We start from the raw sequence: 23,455 nt of genomic DNA on the forward strand, positions 1-23,455 counted from the left end.
TGCTAGTTAGTCCGCTTGGGCATTCATCGATAGCTTGGAGTCCATGGTCATTCCAAGGTTTTTTACTTCCTTCAATACTCTCGACAGTGATCCCAGTTTATCAGGCGGCAAGCAGGTCATAATGTTTCCAAACACCACATGTGAGTATTTCTGTTTTGGAAGCATTCAATTTGAGATGGCTCCAAGTCATCCATTGATCCACAGTTCTGAGACAACTGAAAATTGGTGAGTTTCCAATGCCTTTGGGTCATTCCAGTTGAAGGAGTATTTGTGTATCATCTGTATAGTTATAGCCCATGAGGTGAAAGCGATTGATCAGTACCTGTACTGACTTCATGTAGTTGTTTAAAAGCATGGAAGAGATGATAGAGCCTTAAGGGAATTCTGATTTTGTGGAATCCGGTTTGGATGAGAAAAGTGGGGTATGGAAGACATTAGTTCTATTTCGATGGTAGGACGCAATCCAGTCTAGAGCAGTCCCCTCTATGTCGGCTTCATAGAGACTTTATGTCAGTGTGTCATGGTAGCCGGGAGGTCCGAGAGGAGTAGCGCAGCAACCCCTTTGCAGTCAACTGTGTTCTTCAGGTCATCTCAGATGACAAGGAGGGCAGAGTCTGTGCCTCTTCCTGGACGGTATCCTCTTTGGAAGTCTGAAAGTATGGCATTCTCTTCAGTGAACTGTGACATCTCGGCTAAAGCTGCTCTTTCTATCAGTTTGTCCAGGAATGGTCCATTTGTAATGGGTCTGTAATTGTCAGGGTTCAGCGGGTCAAACTTTGTTTTCTTCAGTAAAGGGCATATGTATGATTTTTTGAGTTCTTCTGGAAATATCCCGGTAGTTAAGAAATCGTTGAAGATTCTTCTTACTGGGGACATGATTTCTCTAATTCTACAGTGAATGATCTTTTAATAAGGATGTGAAGTGCACCACTTACATTGATATTATAAGGGCACACAGGAAACATGTGCTAAGTGCACGTTTATGTAATGGATTTGTGATGTATAAGGGTGAGGTTAAAATTACACTGCACCAGATGTAAAGAACTACTAATGATTTTTTTTTAAAAAGAAAACTAAAGTCAGGATGAGTTTTTGACTGGCCTAAAGGGCAATCAGGCAGTGTCTGACAGGCCTGTCTGACAGGTCAGCGCATGGGCCCGTTTATTTCTTGTTTGGGGACCTGTTGGGTCTGCTGGGATGGTTTTTCCAGTTGTTTTTCCTGATATTACCACAAACATAACCTGCAACAATGCATGCAGTGTGCCTATCCTTGCAAAACACCTATACAGTGTGCCATTACAGATTCAAATCTACCCTGATTTGCAATTGTGGGCCACTTTTTTAGCTGGTGATTAAATAATTGAGGACACTTCTTGCCACTTGTGTTGCCAATGCCTATTTTCTGTTTCAGTTTGGAACTGGGCAGAATATAAAACAGAGGGAAGATCTGTATTTCTATATAAATAAAAAGTTGAGCAAAAGGATGAGAAGCGAGAGAGGGCAAGTAAATAGTCCCTTCATGCACAGCAATGCACGGTCTGACGTCAGCAGTGCAATGATGCATCATCCAATGGAACTGCCGTTGGGCTGACAAATACAAGATTAAGGAAGAAATACATTGAATCCGGATCAGAGAAATGAGTTAGACAACAATGCCATCCAATCATGAGTTAAGGGTCGACTCTAAACCCACTCTAAGTATATCTAATTTATTCAAAACAATTGGTGACCTAATCTGTTGAAAAATGTAACCATCCAAAAAATGCTGTGGTACAGACATGGCTGAAGAGGGTTTTCTCAAAGCTCCTTTCTGTGTATTGTATGTTATGACATTTTTTAAAACATTCTTATTGCATTTTATCAGAAATACAAACATGACTGAAACAAATCAGACCATACACCATCGTGTCATGTCCCACCGCTTGCCATAACATCATAATATATGCAAACATTAAGCAGAAATAGTGTTGTGCAGCAGTAGGGGTAGTAATGCTTTAGGTCGCCGGTTAAGATTTGGGTCACGATCTGGGTGGGAACTGGCCTAAGCAAGGGTAGGGGTCTCGTAGGTTTGGGTTATGGAGGTTTAAAGGGTTTGTCCAACTGGGGCTCACTGGCTGTCAGTGGGGGGGCAAAGGTCTGTAGGGGTCTGGAAAAGGGTGAGGCAGGGATAAAGGGGGTGGAAATGGTCTGTACATCCAAGGGTACGGTGGGAGAAACGGAGGGTACTACAGGTCATCAGCTGTCAGGTCCTCATGGGAGAGCCACTGCTGAGGGAGCCCGAGTCCAGGTCTCATTGGGTCCCCATGGGGTCTTCCTGTAATGAATGCTCTATGGGTGCAGGAGGCAGGAGTGGAGCAGGGCTGCCTACTGTTAAAGATAGGTTGGTAGGATCTTAGTCAGACCTGTAGATTCTCCAAGATATGGGCAATCGGGTTGGGGGCGTAGACCCCTCACCTCCCCCCTACAGCCGGCCTTCGCCTCAGCTCTTACTCGTCTAATTAATGTATGCTCCCGGGTCGCAATGGATACAGGGTAATGAGAGTTTCCAATTCATGGTGATAGATCATTTCGCCAATATGAGGGCCAAGTTCAGGAAGAGAGTCGCATCTTGAGATTATTGGGATGCTTAAGAACAACCAGGTTGCAGGTCTCCCAAATGTTAATCCCCCCTATTCCTGTGATCCTTCCAAGACAATGAACCACACCAACCCCGAATGGACAGATTTTGAAACAGCCCACAGAATATGTTTTAGGTTTGCTGCTGAGTCTGAGTATCCGGCATATGCATCGAGAGCTCCCATAAATATCCCAGCAAGATGCTGGGGGGAGAGATTGGCCCAGTGAAATATATAGAATTGCATTATTTGGTGGTGTGCCTTCTTGGCGAACTTCTTTAGATAGGCTTACACCTGGACCCATTCCCTCTGAATTCCTGCTGAATTCCTCTTCCTATGTTTTCCATAGGGCCTGCAGGGAGCCCTGGAATTTTTCTGTAAGGGCTCCAGTGAGCCATTTAATCAAACAGTGACATTGTATGGGTTTGGAGAAGAACAGGGGTGCACTTGATGGAGTATGGAGGTTCCCATGCGATGTTGTGTGTATTGGTGACTTCAGGGCATGTCAGACTAAGGGCCTGATTTAAATCTTGGTGGGACTCCTGTTGTCCCTCCATGACAGAGTTTATAAGTACTCAGTCGAGCTGACGGATTCCTGCCCACTGTATTTAGATGTGGGTTGACTGATCCCCTGTCTGTGTTGACAGACTGTTTCTGTTGCATAAATGGTTTGCTGCTGTCGACGCATCAGACTCCTCTGCTGGCTAAAATTACACCGTCACAGTCAGGGTGGTAGGATTGGACAGAGCTTACTTAGATTTCACTGTTGTGCTGCCGTTGTTCCGGTGGCTGGTTGCCAACAGAGTGATTCCGTCGCGGGAAGCATTCAACATTGCACTATTCCTCTGGCTTTTGAATGGATGCTAGCATCTCACACCTGATGTGTTTGGCTAATTGTTTCCATCTGCATAAAACCCTATAAAACACACTCCCATTCAGTCCATGATCCTTTGCATTCCACAGCAACAGAACTTTATTCCTGAACACTTTTTTAGTGAATTCAAGTGTTTTTGTTCTGCTTTCTTTGTATCTGGCTCATTTTGTTGTTCTCTGTTTTTTTTATCTTGTTGGTTATTACAATCATTTCAGTTTTTCATTTCATAAAGGCAGGGGGGAGAAATCCACATTTTACTGTGGGAGAATTATTCTGTCACTTTGGATGAAATTATAGAAATAGAGTCACAATTGTTTGGAGCCCAAGTACAAAATACAACTACAGCTTAGAAAAAGCAAATGAGGGCCAGCATAATTGACAGAGTGAATTCTGTAGCAAATAACCTGCGCACATAGGAGAAAATAAGTAAGTGGTGGAGTGACCTGCGGGGAGCGTGTAGTATCTTGCCTCCAAGCATCACCTGAGGGCCCAGAGGGCTGGTGATGGTTTTCCCAGTCCCCCCTTACAATTTTATCTCTGGGAGGAGAAGGTCTTGCAGATCCTACATTCAGAAGGCTTGATAGGAATCCCTGGTAGAGAGGAGACTGGTAAGCTAGACTTTTTAATGTGTCATGAACCTTATCAGTCCCAAGACATGATGGACCAGGTCCTTACAGAGCTCTGGTAGATGAAGCAATAGCAGAGGGAGCACATTCCCTGACTGGGGTGTTGCAGGATTGTTTTATCCATATATGCAGGGCTTTTCCAGCAGCAAATTCCCATTTCGGTTGTCGAACATCATCTGGGCCTAAAAACGTCTGTCTCAGCCACAGAAAGTGAGGCCCTGTGCCGAGAGGAAACAACTGCACTCACTTCAGTCCCTGCAACTGTGGATCCAGAAGTCCGACTCAGGAGGGGGCGTTCATCCGGACCATCAGTAGAGGAAGCCAAGACCTCCACCACCACCAGCAAGATTCACAGAACCACAGAAGTGTGTGACTGCCATTCACTTAGTGGACTATTTCCTGGACACATTGACCATTATTACGTCAATTGTATTTTGGCCATATTTGGCTCTTCAATATTAGTTCACCATGGTTGACTTATTATGTTTTTTGATTGGTTTTTTGTTTACATCCTGTTTTATGTTATTTGGTTTTGTTGAAAAAAAAATAAACGATGGGTGTTGTATGTCTTTTCTCAATCACTGTGCAAGTTGCCTTTGTACAAGATCTGTACATCCAAAGTTTGTGTGTCTTTCACAGGATCAACCTATGTTCCCTTTGTACTTCACAGCAGCAGCAAATAACTGCAAATACCACAACAATGAAATTTCCAAATTAAGATGACAAGGTGAAGGAACCTAAAAAGATTAAAACATAAAAACATCATGTGAATGACATTACAAAATAAATACATATTTTTTAAACACAATCAAAAATAAATGATGTAAATAAACACAGTAGTCAATGTATCAACACTTGAATCAACAAACATATTTAACCTGGATTTACCTTAACTTGCCCTTTCACAAAGATGTCTAGCACAGACTTTCTCAATAGATTAAAAGTTCGCTTTAAATGTAATGTCATAATATGTGAATATATACGTACACTCATGTGAAGAAGTTGTCAATAACATCTTGACTTACGTCAATTCCTTCCTCTTTATCACTATTATCTTCATGTGACATTTCAACATCCCCACCAGGTTGCTCATCATGGTCTTCTTACCTCTGTAATGTACGTGATATTCCATCACACTGCTATGTTGTGTAACATGCAGCATGCCATGGTGAATTTGCACACCTGATCGGGTGAGTAGGGGAGGGCTACATTACTCTTATTCAGACATCACAATCTGGCCTTTAGAAGCCCAAAAGCCCACTCCACTGGCCTCTGTGTTGTTCCATGACCTAATTTAAGAGGACTTCCGCTGGTGTTGTTAGATTCCTCCGTGGTTCTAACAAACATTGTAGTTTAGGATAAGCGGAGTCTCCTGTATGAAATGGGGAAAAAAATGTAACATACAATTTTTGATCATTAAACTTGAAACAACAAAATATATAGAAAATGTGTACTTCTCAACAAGCCAGACCCTCTCAAGTTGTGACATTTGCAAGGGTATGGTGCTTTTCTGTAGTACAAAGAAATCATGTGTTGATTCTGGAAAACGTGCACACATGCTAGTGATATACAAATCTGTTAAGCACACAACTTGCACATTGATTTCATGGAAATGTTTCCAATTGCAGTAAACTTGCACTCTGTCATATGGTGGCACCAAGGCAAAATTTGTGCCATCAATTAATATAACCATATGTGGTAGGTGACCCACTGCATAAAAATCTCCCTTCACATTGGCAAAATCTTCATTTCATGGACACTGTATGTGGCTGTTGATGTGTCTCAACATTGTAGAAAGAACTTCTTGTAGCTCAGCACTAAACGTTGGTTGTGGCATTCCCCCAGATACTGCAACTGTGAAAATGGAATGATTCTGTGGGCATAAAATGGAGCACTGCAATTAATTTCCCTATTAGAGCAATTGTTGTGGGATTCCTCTTATAAGGCTGAAGATGTGGCTCAAGCTGATGACATGAATCAAGAATAGTTGCCTAAAAGGGTTAAGAGAAGTAATCAAAAAATATATAGGAGCAATGGAAAGAGCAAAACTGTGACCAAATGGTTACCCACATGCGGGAGATAATGATAAAAATAAACCAAAGTTTAAAAGTCTTGAAGCAGGTGGAAAATGTTCTAAGGAATACATTCATGATCAGATATACTTACAAAGATAAAATAAAACTATTGTGTATGTCTTTACAGCATCTTCAGGAGCAGGTGAAGGGGACGTGGCCCAAGAAGGTGGGGAAGCAGCTGGTCCCTGTGTTTTGGGTGGTGACACATCTGACACCTATGGACACAATGGCATGGAGTTTAAAGGGACTGGAATGAAGGCCACCAGGTTGTCATAAACTTTGGAGGCCTCCACAAGTAACAAGTCCCTAGTGGTGGTAGACTGTACAGGAAATGTACCAACGTCATCCTTGGCCACCACCCAGAGACCATTACCCACCCTCCCTTTTGCTCTAACCCAGTTGCCCAAGCCTGGCCCCCTTCTTTTTTGCCACATGCACCTCACCCAAAGCCAACTCGGCTGCACTGAGTGAAGAGGCTATTGACGTCTTACACAGCATCTCAGTATGCCAGACTGTGAAAGTGAATGGCAGGGCCTTAGCTGCCAAATGTAAAACATTGTTGCATTTGTGGATGCCAATCACAGTTCAATGTCTGGCGGGCAGAGATCATTTGCAAAAATAGCCTATTCACTCACCTCATCCTTCTAACCAGCTCAACATTTTGCCGCAACAATGGTCCCTTACTCAACCCAAATCTCAACTCCCACCTCAAACCGAAGCAGTCACTTTGTTGTAAGCCCACTCCAACAGACACACACAAACACAAACAGGAACACAAATAAACATATAAACAATGTACACACACTAGTGACACTACACCCACAGCCACCACCACACTCACAACCACCAGCACACCCACAACCACCACCACACACACAGCAACCACCACCAAAACAAAAAGCACTACGACATCCACATGCATCACAACTACACCAACCATCTCAACAACAGACTCATCAAAACAACCACACTCACTCAAAAGCACACCTTCACCCAAAACAACACCAACCAAAACCAAACACACATACTGTTGGAAGCCAAAGGCCCAGTCCCGCACCACTGTCACCAAATGCGAGACCTGGGACTCCTCACTCAATGTTAGGCCAAGTAAGGACACAGTTTGAGAAAGCCCTGCTCACCTCCTTAGTAGCTTGACACGAGCAGCCAGGCCTATCTCCAAGGCACGAGTGTACAGTATGTACAACCACACTCACAGCAACCCACTGGTGACACCACAAATAGACTCCACACAAGTCTGAAAAACGAGTATAAACTTTATGTAAAAAGATGGGGGCATGGCCACGCGGGCGACTAAGATGAAGCTCCGCCAGCCGGGCACTTTCTCAGTCCGATTTACTATATTCTTAGCGTGAATGACTGTGCGGATGCCTCTCCATACTGCCCGGGAGGACTTGCGGAGCGTGGAGATGCCGTCGCCGCTCTGATCCGTGTCATGGTCGTGGCCGCGCCAGGCCTCGATTTGCGTTGCAGCAGCTGGGGGTGTGGCGGGCTAGTGGGGGTGGCCTGATAGGTTCTGCACTGGGTTTGTGACGGCGGGAGGCCCGGTCGGGTGTGCTGGCTCCCTTCTCCCCTTCCTTCTGGATGGCCCACGCATTGGCACCTGTTTTGGCCCCAGGAGGCTGGAGTTGCTGTCCCTGCGCCAGCCCTGGTTTCCGGTCATGCTGGCATCCGTAGACTTGGAACCCCTCGGTGATCTGAGGGCCGGTGTGGATGTATGCTGTTATTGACCTCCTGCGCCATTACTGCTAACTCTCTGTAGGGAAGCGCCAAGTTCCTCGACCACTCTGATCCCTGAGAGCAAGACGTGCCTGCGAGACTGTGTCTCACCCTCCTGAGCTGGATTACACATTTGCTGGTTTGGGCTTGACTGTTGATTCGCTGCCTGCTATATGGACTGCACGTATGCCCTGGTCTGAGCACTCCCACTAGCGTTCCCCTCCTGTTGGCTGGCAGACCGGCGTTGGGCTGTCCTTGTGCTCCTCTGCTTCGTGCCACCAGTTGCCCGCCCCTCAGGATACAGACATTACACCTCTGGGTGCTCGGCCCTATGGTGCACTCTCTATGGGTCTAGTCCATCAGCTTTCGTAGTATGGCTCTGTGTACCACGGTTAAGCCTGGAGGTTTCCCCCTTCCCAAAGGTCCACACTTCTGTGATTCCGGTCCTACTCCCCCCTTTTTGGAGGCACGCCTTTGCCCTTCTCTACCTCCCCAGGTGGGCACGAACAGTTGCAGTGCGCAATGGGGCGGAAAGATCCTAAACAGCATACGTTGCCGTTTGAGAAGGTCACGGACGCTACAACTGATGACCCCACTGACGCGACCGATGGTACACAGGGTAGTGATGATGTAGACGACCCTGCTTTGCTCATGATGAGAACTGGCTTCAAGGCCCTGGATGGCAGGTTTGACGCGCTGGATAACAGACTGGCTGATATGGGCGCAAAGGTTCAGGCACACGATCGTCGGTTGGATGTTGTCAAGGCCAGGGTCTCCGATGTAGAAGATGGTGCAGCACAATCACATAAACGGCTAGAAAGGGTGGAAAGAATTTTAAAGGAAGTGGCTATCAAGAACGAAGACTTAGAAGCCTGTAGTCGAAGGAAGAACGTATGCATTATTGGCGTGCCGGAGACGGCCACCTCGGGCCGGATGGATGTCTTTGTGGAGCAACTACTATCTGATCTGTTTGGCAGGGAGTCCTTCGAGACCCATCATTGCCAGACTCATGAACTTCAGGGACAGGGACACTGCCCTTCGTGCTGCCCGTGAGCGAAAGGACTTCCAGTGGCAAGGGAGTAGGCTCATCTTTTTCCCGGACTTCACAGTCATGGTGCAAGATGCAAGACGTAGGTGTAATGGTGTGAAAGCTGCTCTGTAGAACCTGGGCCTTAGATATGGGATGCTCTAGCCGGCTAGATTAAAGGTGGACGTTGACGGCAGATCCCGTATTTTTGAGAACCCGACTGAGGCACAGGTGTTTTGACATGAGTACTAGAAGAACAACAACGGCGTGGCGGCTGCTGCGCGTTCGACATCTCCCCCACAAAGCGGTTCGAACGCCAGTGTGGAACTGTTCTCCAATACTGGGACTGGCTGATTCATTTTAGCACTTGGAGGCTCTGTAATGTATATTCCATTGTAGTATTTTTTACATTAGTCAATATAATGTTCTGTTTTGCCCGGCCGGCGAGGCCTTGCTGCGCCTCATGGTGTACACCATGGTATGTTTGTTGCTTTTGCCAACTTTACGGTGCTCATGTGTGTTTATTGTATTACAATGCTTGTTCACATTGCACCGATATTTAGTTTTTGTGGTTGGGTTTTGCCTTGCCAGGGACAGGGTGGGGCTGGGTGGTGGGTGAGGGGGGATACTTGCTGTTTTTTCATATTTGTTCAGTTAGCACTACACAGGTCAATGATACATGGCGCTGGGCCCGATTTTTTAGAGATATGCTGATTGATACACTTGTTAGATGGCACAGTTAGGCTGGCAGGCCGGTCCTTCCGGGCTTTCTTTAATGTCAGAGGATTGAATAACACTCAGAAACGCAGGCAGGTTCTCAATTATATCGCTCGCCACAACATTGACATAATTTATATGCAAGAAACACACTTGCCCAAGTCAGATGCGCCATCCATGGCGATGAGCTGGGGCTCCATAGATACTTTTCCAATTACAGCAGTTATGCTAGAGGTGTGGCCATATTTATCCATAAAAGAGTCCCTGTCTCCCTCACTAAGGTTATCACTGATGTGGAGGGCCATTTTTTGATAGTTGTCTGCTCTCTGCTGGGTCACAATGTTGCACTAGTGGGCATATATGGGCCTAATGTTGACTCGCCGGAATTTTACCATGTGTTGCAAGTGCACCTTCTGGCTCTAGACCCCGGTCTATTGATAATGGGAGGTGACTTTAATTTGTTGTTAGATCCTACTAGAGAATGCACTTCCTCCTCTCCTAACATTAAGCATCGCTCATGTCTAGTCATGCATGACATCTGTAAGCAGTTCTCACCAGTGGATATTGAACGCACACATCACCCGGCCCGCACAGCTTATACTCACTACTCTGGGTTCCACAACACTTGGACTAGAATAGACTATTGGTTAATTTCCCCGGGAGTCACTGGTTGGTTCTGTGGGTTAGGTACGATGACACGTACGTTTTCGGATCATTCACCGGTCATACTTCGCATTAGCATTCCTCGGCCTGGGGGATATGAGAGGCAATGGCGTTTTCCTGGAAAGGCAGTTCTAGATCCTGTGTTCCTTGAGGAGGTGAGGGAGGCCATTGAGGTCTATTTTGAGATTAACACTGGGTCAGTGGATACCCGGGCGGTCCTTTGGGAAGGTTTCAAGGCCTATATCAGGAGGGTTTGTACCCCTAAGAGTGCATGGGTCCTGAGAGATCTACGAGCCACTTTAAGCCGTCTTGAGACCGACATTGCCGCTCTAGATGTGGAGTTGTTGGACCGTCTGTCAGAGGCCAAGGAGGCTCGTCGTTTGGCTTTACTGATGGAGTTTAGGGAGAGCGCTGAACGTGAATTCTTATTTCTCAGCAAACAGCACGTGGCCAGGTGGTTTGGAGAGGTTGAACGGCCTGGCAAGATATTGGCGCATACACTCCTCCCCCCACACAGCAATGCCTATATTACTGAAATCAAAGGTCCGGACGATCAGTTGATACACTCTACTCCGGAGATATGCAACACTTTCCTGTCATACTTTAAAGCTCTGTACACCACTAGAATCTACGGGGACCTTCGTGAACAGGGGGAATATATTGCCGAAATTGCCTCAGTGTATCTTGACCGGCATATGCAGGACTTTTTTGCCATTATCATATCCCAGGACAGTGTGGTGTAGGCAATAGATGCACTTAGGGGCTCCTCGGCGCCTTGACGGGGTCTCCAAAGAATTTTATAAAGCGTATAAAGATGTGTTGGTTCTGAGGCTGATAGAGGTGCATGCAAAAGCGCTCGAGGTCGGTATCCTTGCCCCAACCTTCAGGGAAGCTGCCATCATCCTTCTCCACAAGCCCAGCAAGGACCCCTCACTCTGTGGCTCCTACCGACCATTATCCTTGCTGGTTCTCGATTACAAAATTTTAGCCAAAGTAATTGCCATCCGGCTGTCTTTATTGATGGAGTATATTATTTCACCGGCGCAATCTGACTTTGTCCCCCACAGGTCTATTGCCCTTAACCTGCGCACGTTGTTTACAGTATTACATAGGATAGACCCTGCCACTCCAGCCGCTGCGGTGCTTCTGGATGCCGAGAAGGCGTTCGACTCCCTTGAATGGCCTTTTTTCCTTTCGGTGATGCGTCGTATAGGTATGCCTGAATGCTTTGTCTCTACCACTGCTCCGCTATAAATGGTGCCTACCGCTAGACTGCGTCTGAATGGCACGATCTCCCCGCCTTTCCATCTGTCCCGCGGCACCCGACAGGGTTGCCCCCTGTCCCCATTGCTTTTCACCTTGGCGATGGATCCCTTGGTGCGGCATTTTCAAGAGACACCGTGGCTTGCAGTTTCGCACCGGCCCTCTCTTGATGTCATTATATGCATATGATACGGTTTTATATGTTCGGCAACCCCACCATAACCTCGAACCCCTTATCAGGGAAATTATCCATTTTGGAAGGTTCTCCGGCCTTTGTATAAACTGGCACAAGTCAGTACAACTACATGAGACTGTGAATTACCGTTGGAATGGTGCCATGACGCGGTTAAATATCTCGGGGATTATGTTCATTTGGATACTGCCTCCATCATTGGGCTAAACTATGGCCGAGCGATTAGCGCATTGGAATCACAGGTTGATAGGTGGTTGAGGCTGCTTTTGTCAATGGCCGGCAGAGTGGCCATTATTAAAATGGAAGTACTCCCAAAGTTTTTGTATCTTTTTAACAACATTGCCATTCCTCTTACCCAGTCCTTTTTTTTACAACTGCGCCGACTTCTTTTGCGCTTGGTACGGGGTGACAAAAGACCGCGGGTGAGTTGGAGGGTTCTAACACTGCAGCTGGAGCGGGACGGACTGGGAGTCCCAGATATGTATCTATACTATTTGACTGTACAGTGTTGTTACTCCTATGCTTGGTACTACCCAGACACCCGAATCCCTTATTTGAAGCCGGAGGCAGATCTGGTACTGCCGCAGAAATTGTCTACAGTATTACCTAGAGGGGTCCCGAGGGACCCACGGGATATTCAAACAGTTTCCAACACTAGTTAGGTGCGGGACAAGTTGCATAGGCTATTGGGGATCGACATATTATACTCTCTGGCACTGCCACTCCCGAATCCCACATTGCTTCCTATCACCGGTGAGGTTTTAGTGCAACGCACACTGGCCAAGTTTCAGATTTCTACAATTGGTGATCTTTTTCCCTACAACCATGTTTTCTCGGTATCTAAGGAGGCTTGGTTTCAGGATTCCTCCTTTATGGATGTCTTTGTGTTGTGACGCATGCTTTCCATGTTGAGGGCTGCCTTCCCCACGTTTCCGATTGCTCCTGGACCGTTCACTCCACTGTCGGTAATAATCGAAAGTCCAACGGGTGCACATTTGGTCTACAAAATGTTAAGCAGTGTATTATGGATCTTTCCTTCTCTGACGTTAAGATCCGTACGGCATGGGAGCGAGACATGGGCCATCCTATAAATGATGATCAATGGGAGCAATGTTGCAGGGTCACGAAAGAGGTATCACTGAAAATTAGGCACAAGCTGTTGCATTTCACATTTCTTCGCAGGATGTACCACACCCCGGCTTGGTCACACAGGATAGAACCCTCTAGGCATCACCGTTCTCAGAAATACAATGCTCCACACGCTGACTTCACTCACCTCTCCTGGACCTGCCCAAAGTTACAGTACTATAGGGTACAGATACACACATGCTAGGAGACATACTTTCTATAATTGTGCTGTTGGGATATATGATTAACTTCCCGAAAAAAGTCAGAAAGCTCACTGCACTGGGATTCCTACTGGCCAAGCGGGAGGTGGCATTGCTCTGGGGTAGCAGGAAAGCCCCTACTTCCCATGTGTGGCTTCGCAGTTTGGCGTACTGTAATGTGAACTGCGAGGAGTATGCTACTCTCGTGCTCAGCTCCTCCCACCCAATAGACATTTGGGGACCATATAGAGAATACATTGCCGTAGGCGTAGAAAAGCGGATACACAAGTTGCCAGTGGCATTGTTCCAGAAGGAGTAGGCTAGGAATGTTGTTAAAGTATTTGTATTCATTAGACATGATTTTGCCTATGTGCTATGCATGTATGTATGTCACTGTGGATTGAGGCTTAAATTGGGAGGAGGCAGCGGTTTGGTTCCGGGAGACGGGAACATTCATGATGGACCGTTGACAGAGTGGCTTAACCTGCATATCTTTCCCGCTTGTTTTGGTGGCCTGGGTTTGTACCGGGTAATGTTTTTCAAGACCCCATATGTGCGAAGGCGCCTTACCATTGTACCGATATGTGCATTGGTTATTGACATATATATGTGTAAAACTGAAAATAAAGATTTTTTTTAAAAACTTTATGTAAAAAGATATACTATCAGACCACATGATACAAAAGCCAACATATAATAAAGGGTAATATTCATTTCGGCTGGCTGGTAGGCTCAAATCCCAACCACCGCTTTCCAAATGCTATGCTGGTCGTAATGCTAGAATCACACACGTTGCAATGGACAAACAATAGTGCGCCGCGTAATGATACAATCCTGTGCTGGACAAGGGAGAAATAATACAATGCGTAACGATACACCAAGGTACCTTGCAATGAGAGAACAATTGCAATGCTTCCCCGCCACAATCATGTATTGCGCAATGAAGGAAAAATGCAATGCATCATTCTCCAATCACGTACTTTGCAATGAAGAAGTAATACAATGCGCACCACTACAATCATGTACTTTGTAATGAAGAAATAATGCAATTTGGGCCGCTACAATCCTGTACTTTGCAATGGAGAAATAAGGCAATGTGTAGCGCAACAATTGTGTACTATATTATGCAGAAATAATGTCAGGCATCATAAGACAGTCCGGCAGTTCATCAGAAGCAATATTGGCAATGTGTATTACGACAGTCAGCCTCTTCTATAACAGTTGCCCCCCACGCGTATCAACAATGGCATAAAGTACAGCTTCTCACTCTGGCCCCAGTACTGCCGCTTATTTAGTCAGTACGGGCCCCAATCTGAGCCGAAGCAAAGGCTCACATCGCCAGAAGGACTGAGAGGCTGAGAGAGTGTCCCTCCAAGCCCGCACCCCACCCAAGCAGTGATCCATGTTACCTGGGGGGCGCAACCCCACTCTCCTCTCCTCCTTCAGCGAACTGGGCCTTCCGTGCAGAACTTTCTCAATCGGCCTCAGCGGCTCGGCCCAGCAGCTCAGTCCCACCGGGGCTGCTGGTCCGGGCCGCGACTGTTAGTAAGGTCTAAGAGGCTGCATGTACGCCACTCCTCTGAGATTGCGTTACTCCGGGTGCACGTTCACCACAGCACCCTCCGGGTCCCCTCTGGCACGAAGCCACAAACACAATGCTGATTGGAGTTCATGTCAACTCCGAGTACACGTTCACCAGGCACGCCTTCCTGCGGTCTCAGTTGGCACCAAGATATGCACACAGCGCTGCCCAGACTCAATTTCTTCTGGTGCACACAATGATGAGCCGATCACCTCCACAGTCCCAGGTTGCACCAAAGCACACACACTGCTTCACTGAGACTTACTCAAATTCCGGTGCCCTGATCTCCAGGTGCTCTTCACCAATGCCTTTGGCTGCACCCCAACAAGCAAACCGTGTCCAAGCCTCACTTCTCCTCTGGTACACTCGATGACCAGGTGCTCTTCACCAACTCCTTCTGTGCACCCCGACACGCAACCTGCGCATCCGAGACTCACTCCACTTCCAATGCACACATTGACCAGGCGCTCCTCACCAATGCCTCTGGTACATAACGACACACACCATGGGCGTCCGAGACTCCCTTCACCTCCAATGAAAAAGCTAACCAGGCGCTCTTCACCAGCGCCTGCGGTGCACCGTGACACGCACCCAGCGTGTCTGAGTCTCACTTTACCTCCAATGCACACGCCAACCAGGTGCTCTTTATAAACGCCTGCGGTACACCATGACATGCACCCAGCGCATCCTAGACTCACTTCACCTTCGATGCACACGTTGACCAGGCGCTCTTCACCAATGCCTGTGGTGCACCACGACATGCACCCTGCGCGTCCGAGTCTCACTTCTGCTTCGTGTGTCCAAGATCACAGGGCACACCTTCCAAGGGTCTCAAACTGCCACAACATGTGCCCACCGCGTGGCTTGAAACTTCTCTGGAAACTTTTATGTTCCTGTGTTTCCAAACAGGGAGCCAGCTCACCTCAGGCCTTTGGGGTAACAAGACACAGCACAAAGCACAGTCTTCTTCAAGCAGGGGGACCCAGCGCACAAAGCACAGTCCCAACAGCCTCTTCCTTGGTTAAAACAGCAAATTGTAGACCAGCCCCAGATCACAAAGCAAGGGTTGGTCCTTCCCAGCAGTCTCTTCAGTTGTTCCTTCCTGGATGGGTGTAAACCTTTTCAGTCTCAATCCATTTCTTTTCCACCGTTCAGGGGTCTCAGCTCTCATAGTTATACCCCTAAATGTCTTTGAAGTTTGTTGTGCTCAAGGGTCCCTGACCCCTGCCTAAATCAGTTCTGGGTGTCTCCCTCCCAGTGTCACCTTTCTCCTTTTGATACTGGGGTTCTGGATCCTTAATCACTCAGCAGGAGATGGGTCAATTGTTTCATAGCCGCAACCCAGGCCTCTACACCTCCCGGGCTTCTCCTCTGCCTACTCTCCAGATGAAGGTCAGCCTGGTGCCATCTCAACCCCTCCCTTGGGTCGAGAACTCCCCCAGCTCCTCTCACCTCTCAGATCCAGACAGTCAATCCACATTCAGCAGAGACACACAGGAATGCTTAAAGCACAACACTCAGCCACTTTCTAAAAGAGTGGTTTCTGAACATACAGTGACAAAACCACTTTCACATAAAGATGTGTTATGACACTGAGTTCATACATACTAAACTTCAACTCTCCCTTTTAAACTTATGAGAAACTAGGCTAACAAACACAATACCCAGCCTACCCCATTCTGGCCTATGTGCAGAATGGCCTTTCACCAGTAAAAAACAAAATGGAGTGTTTTTCCCGTTCAGGGCATAGCACAGACCTCAGTACATGTCCTGCCTTTTACTTACATTGCACCCTGCCCAGGGATTACCCGGAATTTACCATAGGGGTGCCCACTGTGTACGCAAAACTAAAAGTAAGGCCTGACAAGTGCTTGCACTTGTCAGTACAACATGCTAACTTAGCAAACTGCGCGCAGGCCCTAAACTGCAAGCCTGAGTTCCCTTCTCCACGCACCTTTGCATTACTAGCCCTGGCACACACAGTGCACATCACTAGGGACTTTACTAGTAAGGCAAACATACTATTCATGGCCAACCAATTACCATTACACTTTACACAGGGAACACTTGTACTTTGACACTGATCAGCAGTGGCAAAGTACCCAAAGCATCTAAAAGCAAAGGATGTAGAGGTAAAAAGTCAGGGGTAATCACGCCAAGATATGCAAGGTCTAACACGCGTCCCCTCCAGCGGAAAAGCTGAGGGGAACTACCCACCCTCATAGGAGTTCTCATCACTAAGGTGGAAAAATATGGACAGACCATTGAAATATTCTGTTCCCAGATGGTGTTTCACCGTGAAGTCCATCCCATGTAGGGAGATGGACCACCTCAACAGCTTTGGATTCTCACCCCTCATCTGCATCAGTCATCTGAGGGGCCGGTGGTCGGTTTGAACCAAGAAGTGGGTCCCACACAAGTAGGGCCTCAGCTTCTTCAGTGCCTAGACCACAGCAAAAGCCTACCTTTCAATTGCGCTCCACCTCTGTTCCCTGGGAAGTAGCCTTCTGCTAATGAAAGCTACGGGTCGGTCAAAGCCCTCGTTGTTCAATTGTGAGAGTACTGCTCCCTCCCCATGCTCTAAAGCATCTGTCTGCACTATAAACTCTCTGGAGGAATCCGGGACCCGTAACACGGGTGGGGTGCACATGCAGTTTTTAGGGCATCAAAGATGATCTGGCAGGCATCAGTCCAGACCACCTTCTTGGGCTGTTTCTTGGACGTCAGTTCTGATAAGGGGGCAACGAGGGTGCAATACCCCTTCACAAACCGTCTGTAATACCCAGTGAGTGCTAGAAAGGCCCTCACTCCTGTCTGGATCTTGGGGTGGTTCCCAAGCCAGGATGGTATCAATCTTTGCCTATAGGGGAACCATCTGACCTCTCCCCACCAGGGGTCCCAAGTACACCACGGAACCCTGCCCTATCTGGCACTTACATGCCTTGATAGTTAGGCCTACCATCTGCAAGGTCTTCAATACTTCACAGAGGTGTTGCAAATGTTCCTCCCAACTGGAGCTGAACACTGCAAAGTCTTCCAGGTAAGCGGTGCTGAATTCCTCCAGCCCACAAAGCACCTGGCTAACCAGTCTCTGGAAGGGGACAGGGGGGTTCTCCAACCCAAAGTGCATAACCCTGAACTGGTAGTGCCCCTCTGGCGTTGAGAACGCTGACCTCTCCTTGGCCCCCTCGGTCAAGGCAATCTGACAGTACCCAGTTGTCAAATCAAGTGTACTGAGGTACCGGGCAGCGCCCAGCCGATCCATGAGCTCATCAGATCTGGGGATGGAGTGTGTGTCAGTCTTCTTGACCGCATTGAGCCCACGGTAATCCACACAGAAACGAAGTTCGGTAGTGGCACCCGGCGCAGCAGCTTTTGCCACAAGGACCGCTGGGCTGGCCCAGGGGCTGCTGGATGGCTCAATCACCCCTAGCACCAGCATCTTGGAAAGCTCCTCCTTGATGCTGGCGTGACCTCATCAGCTACATTGAAAAATTTTTGTTTTACAGGCAGACTGTCTCCAGTGTCCACATCATGGACGCACCAATGGGTGACTCCTGGGGTCAGAGAGAACAGGGAGGCGAACTGACCCAACACCTGCCAACAGTTCCTCTACTGTTCTGGGGTTAGGGTAGGCGAGAGGTACACCCCATCCACTGACCCATCCTTCTTCTTGGCTGACAGAAGGTCAGGAAGAGGTTCACTCTCCTTTTCCACCCCGTCATCTGTAGCCAAGAGCATGGTCATCTCTTAAAGTGTGGTTTTAGGTGGTTCACACGGAGAACCCTCAAAGGGTTCATAGGAGACCGTAAGTCCACCAGCTAGGTCACTTTGCTCCTCCGCTCAACTGCCCCATAAGGCTCAGTCCATTTGTCCTAGGGCGCACAAGAATCCATGGCGCCATCACCCACATTTCCTGCCCAGATTGAAACTTGACCAGAGTGGCATTCTGGTTGTACCACCATTTCATATCCTCCTAGCTGGCTTCCAGGTTTGCCTGAGCAAGCTGCCTGAAACACCTAGTTTGGTTCCTGAAGGCCAGCATGTAGCTGTATGGGGGGTTTACTAGGAGCCTTCTCCCAGCCCTCCTTCACCAAACTCAAGGGTGCCCATACAAGAGCTCAAAGGGAATGTACTCCAATGACTTCTGTGGCAACTCTCTATATGAAAACAGCAGGCATGGCAAGAGGACGTCCCACTTACGCCTCATGGGTTCCTCCAGACCCATAATCATGCCCTTCAAGGTCCGGTTAAACCTCTCAACCAGACCATTACCCTATAGATGGTAAGGTGTGGTGAACTTATAAGTTACATCTTACTCCTTCCACAGAGATTTCATATACCTAGATATGAAATTAGTACCCCTGTCGGACAGCACCTTTCTGGGGAACCCCACATGGGAGAAAATCCCATTCAGTGCAAGGCCCACCACAGGGGCTGTCACCGTCCAGAGAGGGATGGCTTCCGGGTACCGGGTGGCATGGTCCACCAAGACCAAGATGAACCTGTTGCCCAAGGTCGTCTTGGGATCCAGAGACCCAACAATGTCAATGGCCACACTCTCAAAGGGTGTGCTGACTACAGGGAAAGGTTGGAGGGGAGCCTTTTTTTCCCTCTACTCTTACCACTCGCCTGACAAGTCTGACAGGTCCTGCAATGAGTATCAGAACTCTTGCGCACCTGGGCAATTAGAAGACGGTGACAAGCCACTCAAAGGTCTTGTCCTGCCCCAAATGTCCAGCCAAAGGTACATCATGAGCCAACCCCAATAGGAAGGGTCTGAAGCGCTGGGGTACCACCAGTGCCCGGGCTGACCCATGTTCATTCACCCATGGCTTACTATACAGGAGATCATTCTCCCGGTAATTCAAGTGTGATCCCTACTGATCACCTGCTGCCTGCTTTGCTGCCTGATGCCGCAAACCTACAAGAGAAGGGCACTTCTTCTGTTCCTCAGAGAATTCCTCCCTGGAGGGCCCCCCTTCCTACTGCCATTCGGTCAGCCCAGGAAGGTCACCCAGTTCAGCCACTTGTTCCCCCTTAGGCTCCAAGGCATCCCCCTCATAGGGTGCCTCCTCCTAGACCGTGGGAACTGTGGGGGAACTGTGGCGGCTGATTTCCCATACCCCCTGCCTCTTCTCTTACTGGCAGGCACCTGGACCACTGTTTCAGGCTCCAGGTTCTCTTGAATACTTTTACTGGCTACTATAGACCGAGTGGTCACACAAGCCCACTCAGGTAGACCCAACATCTCCAAATGCGCCTGGCGCTTCACCTCCTTCCAGGGAGAACTCTCCAGGTCATTCCCTAGCAGACAGTCTACAGGCATGGACAGACTAACAACAACCTTCAAGGAACCCGAGACCCCTCTCCATTCAAAGGGAACCAGCGCCACCTTGCAGAGGCGAACGGAATTCTCTGCTGACATTACAGGGTGAAGCACATCGGGAATTACTTGCTTTTCAGATACCCACCGACACCTGACAGATTTCAAACTAGCTCCGGTGTTCCTCAGAGCCTCCACTCTCCGTCCACTGATGGTCACCCACTGCCTGTACTTTTTAGTGTTCTCAGGCAGAGGGCTTTCCTGGACCATCTCTCCATCTCCTAAGGAGACCAGGGTCATAACTGCTTGCTCCTCCCCATTCTAAGGAGTCAATTCCTCCCCCAATGCTACACTCACTAAACCAGTTGTTGGAGCACCAGTGGGCACACATGAGTTTTTGGGCATTTAGGAGAAATATGACCCACTTCTTTACAGAAGTAATATGTAGGAGGACCTTGGGGCTCCTTCTTGCCCTTGAAGGCCCAGGCCTTATTGGCCTCAGGGGACTGGGACCCTTTCTTGGGGGAACTACCTTAGGGCCTTTTAGAGGACTCCTTGTGGTTACCCTTGTTCTCCGGCAGGGGACGCTGCATACTCTTGGCAGTGGTACTCCCAATCCCCTTGTGGACCCGGGTACTAGTCCAGTGGTCCACCTCCTCAGCAAGCTTACTGGGATCAGTCAGCTTACTATCCAATAGATGCTGGTGCAGCTCTGGAACACACAGACTACTCAAGGGCTCCCAACTGATTAAATTGCATAAGCCCTTAAAATCATTGACCTTGCTGCCCATCATCCAACCATCTAGTGCCTGTGTGTACTCATTCACACATTCTACCCAAGTACAGGATTCTAGATTCTTGGAGGTCCTGAACTTCTGCCAGTATTGTTCAGGAGTAAGCCCATACCGGAGGCATAAAGCCTCCGTCATGTTGGCGTAGATCAGCGTTCCCGCCCTCTCTAAAGATGATAGAACGTCTCTCCCCAAAGTCTCGAAGTGTTTCCATAGGCCCCCCCCAATGCTTTTCAGGCACCTCATTCATCCTTAGTGCGATTTCATATGGCGTGAACCACGCATAAATGTCATCACCCCTCTGGTAATCTCGTACTAAATCCTCTGGAATCTGCACCTACCCTACAGGCACTAGTGGTGTGCTGCCACCCTTCGAATTAGGCTCAGCTTGTCTACCCATAATGTCCAGTTCCCTCATGCTTAACTCATGAGTGAAGAGAGTCTGTTTCTCTTCCAACGCAAGAGCGTTCCTTCTCTCCTCTGCTTGAAATTTAAGTTTTAACACCTCCAACTCATGCAGACTGACCCTTTGTTTTTCCTCCAACTCCTCTGGTGAAAAACTCCTCCCTGAATGGCTACTACCAACCCTTGCGGATGGTCCCTTCACTGGCAAATAATTTGGACCAAATCGATTCCCTAGGTCATCCTCTTCCACCTCAACATCACCCGTCTCCCGAGCCTCTTTGGTTTACCACGAGGCCCTCAAGGCCGCTTGCAGCTCCTCCTTCTTGGCGCTACTCTTCATGGGACAAAGCTCTTCAGAATTTCCTCAACTAATCAACCTTGTAGGTAAACAATGCCTCAATGTTAAACTCTAATTCTACAGCCGCTGCCTCACCGGCTATCTAGCTCCCCTCCTGAGACATGATGTGTGGTTTAAAGGTTACTCAACAATAGAATCAACAATTCAAAACAAGATGTTGTTGCGTAGTGGTCTGCGATCAATTTATGATGTACACCAATTATATGAGTGGTGTTGCACGTTAGGATTGTATCCCACTGCTCTGCCACCAAATGTTGGAGGCAGTAGTCCCAGTCCCGCACACTGTCACCAAATGCGAGACACGGGACTCCTCACTCAACGTTAGGCAAAGTAAGGACACCGTTTGAGATAGGCCTGCTCACCCCCTTAGAAGCTTGGCACGAGCAGCCAGGCCTATCCCCAAGGCACGAGTGTACAGTATGTGCAACCACACTCAGCAACCTACTGGTGACACCACAAATGGACTCCACACAAGTTTGATAAAACAAGTATAAACTTTGTGTAAAAAGATGTACGATCAGACCACACGATACAAAAGCCAACATGTAATAAAGGGTAATATTCATTCTGGCTGGCTGGTAGATTCCAATCCCAACCACCGCTTACCAAATGCTATGCTATAAGGCCAAACGTACGAACATGCGGTTGCAAAATATTGGTCACATATTGAGACTCTTATTTTTTTTGACCACTAAAGACGTGTATATCCTTTTTTTTTTACCGCTAAATATTTGTAAGAACCAACCTCTGTACTAGTAGGTTGCGTCTTAAAAATCCAAATCAGAGTGTGTAGTAATCCTACCTAGCTCATGAATATTAATGAGTTAGGCGCAGATTGGAGTCCACTACCATTGGCGGTCATCACATTCATAGGTGGCCTGCTAGGGCCAGCAAACCACCATGACTGTGATCAAATTTAAATTAAACAAATATTGTTTTTAAACGCAGCATCTTTTCCTTGAAGGAAAATGGGTTGTGGTTGAAAAGGAACATTTATGTTTTTTCAGCTTGACAGTTTCAATGGTCTTGTAGACCACTGCCTACTCTTCAGCAAACTTTTTTTTTAACATTCATAACATGTAAGGGATCTCAAAGGGTTTCCTTTCAACCAGTAACACTATATGATCACACTAAAAGGCATCTGAACATTATTAGATTTTCGTCTCCCCATTTATACAATGACAATTAATAATGAAAAATGCACAACAGATAAAAATTCCATAACTATGGAGATAATCTATACTAATACAGCATTGGAAAGGGCAGTTGCAGCTGAAGGACATAGGCTATACAGATGCCCACCATATAGATTTGAAAGGTAAAATAACCTTACCAGCAAAGTAGTCCCTTGTGGGCGTGGGCGTGGGCAGGGCGCGGCATGACGACAAAAAAAAGCATTCCTTAAACGTGTGCGATGTGCTAGGGGTGTTTGCTGGGGGCGTGAACAAGGCCAATGGGCGTGGTAATTGCAATAGCGCGGCAGCAAGGGGTATGGCCAATGGGCGCGATAACCGGCAACAATCGCGCGGCACATCCCCCCAAAAAAAAGCGTGCCTTGAGGGCGTGTTGAAAACAAACATGTGTGTTGGGCCGGGGGCGTGGCCAAGGCTAATGGGTGCGGCAATTGCGTGGGAGCAAGGGGCGTGGCCAATGGGCGCAGCAATTGCCGTGGCTTAGGCGGGGGCAGATGCGACTGATCGGGCCTGCGGGGACAATAACTGCGCAGTATCCTGCGCGCTGTCAGCCAGTCAACTATCTGCATAAAGGACCATGCCTGCGGGGACACTAACTGCAGGGTCTCCTGTGCGTTGTCACACACTCAACTCTCTGCATAAACTAATTGACACCAGGCGCACAACATCAAGCAGGGCTGGA

This window comes from Lissotriton helveticus, chromosome 3_1, assembly GCF_964261635.1.
Source record: "Lissotriton helveticus chromosome 3_1, aLisHel1.1, whole genome shotgun sequence".
Classification (NCBI taxonomy): Eukaryota; Metazoa; Chordata; class Amphibia; order Caudata; family Salamandridae; genus Lissotriton; species Lissotriton helveticus.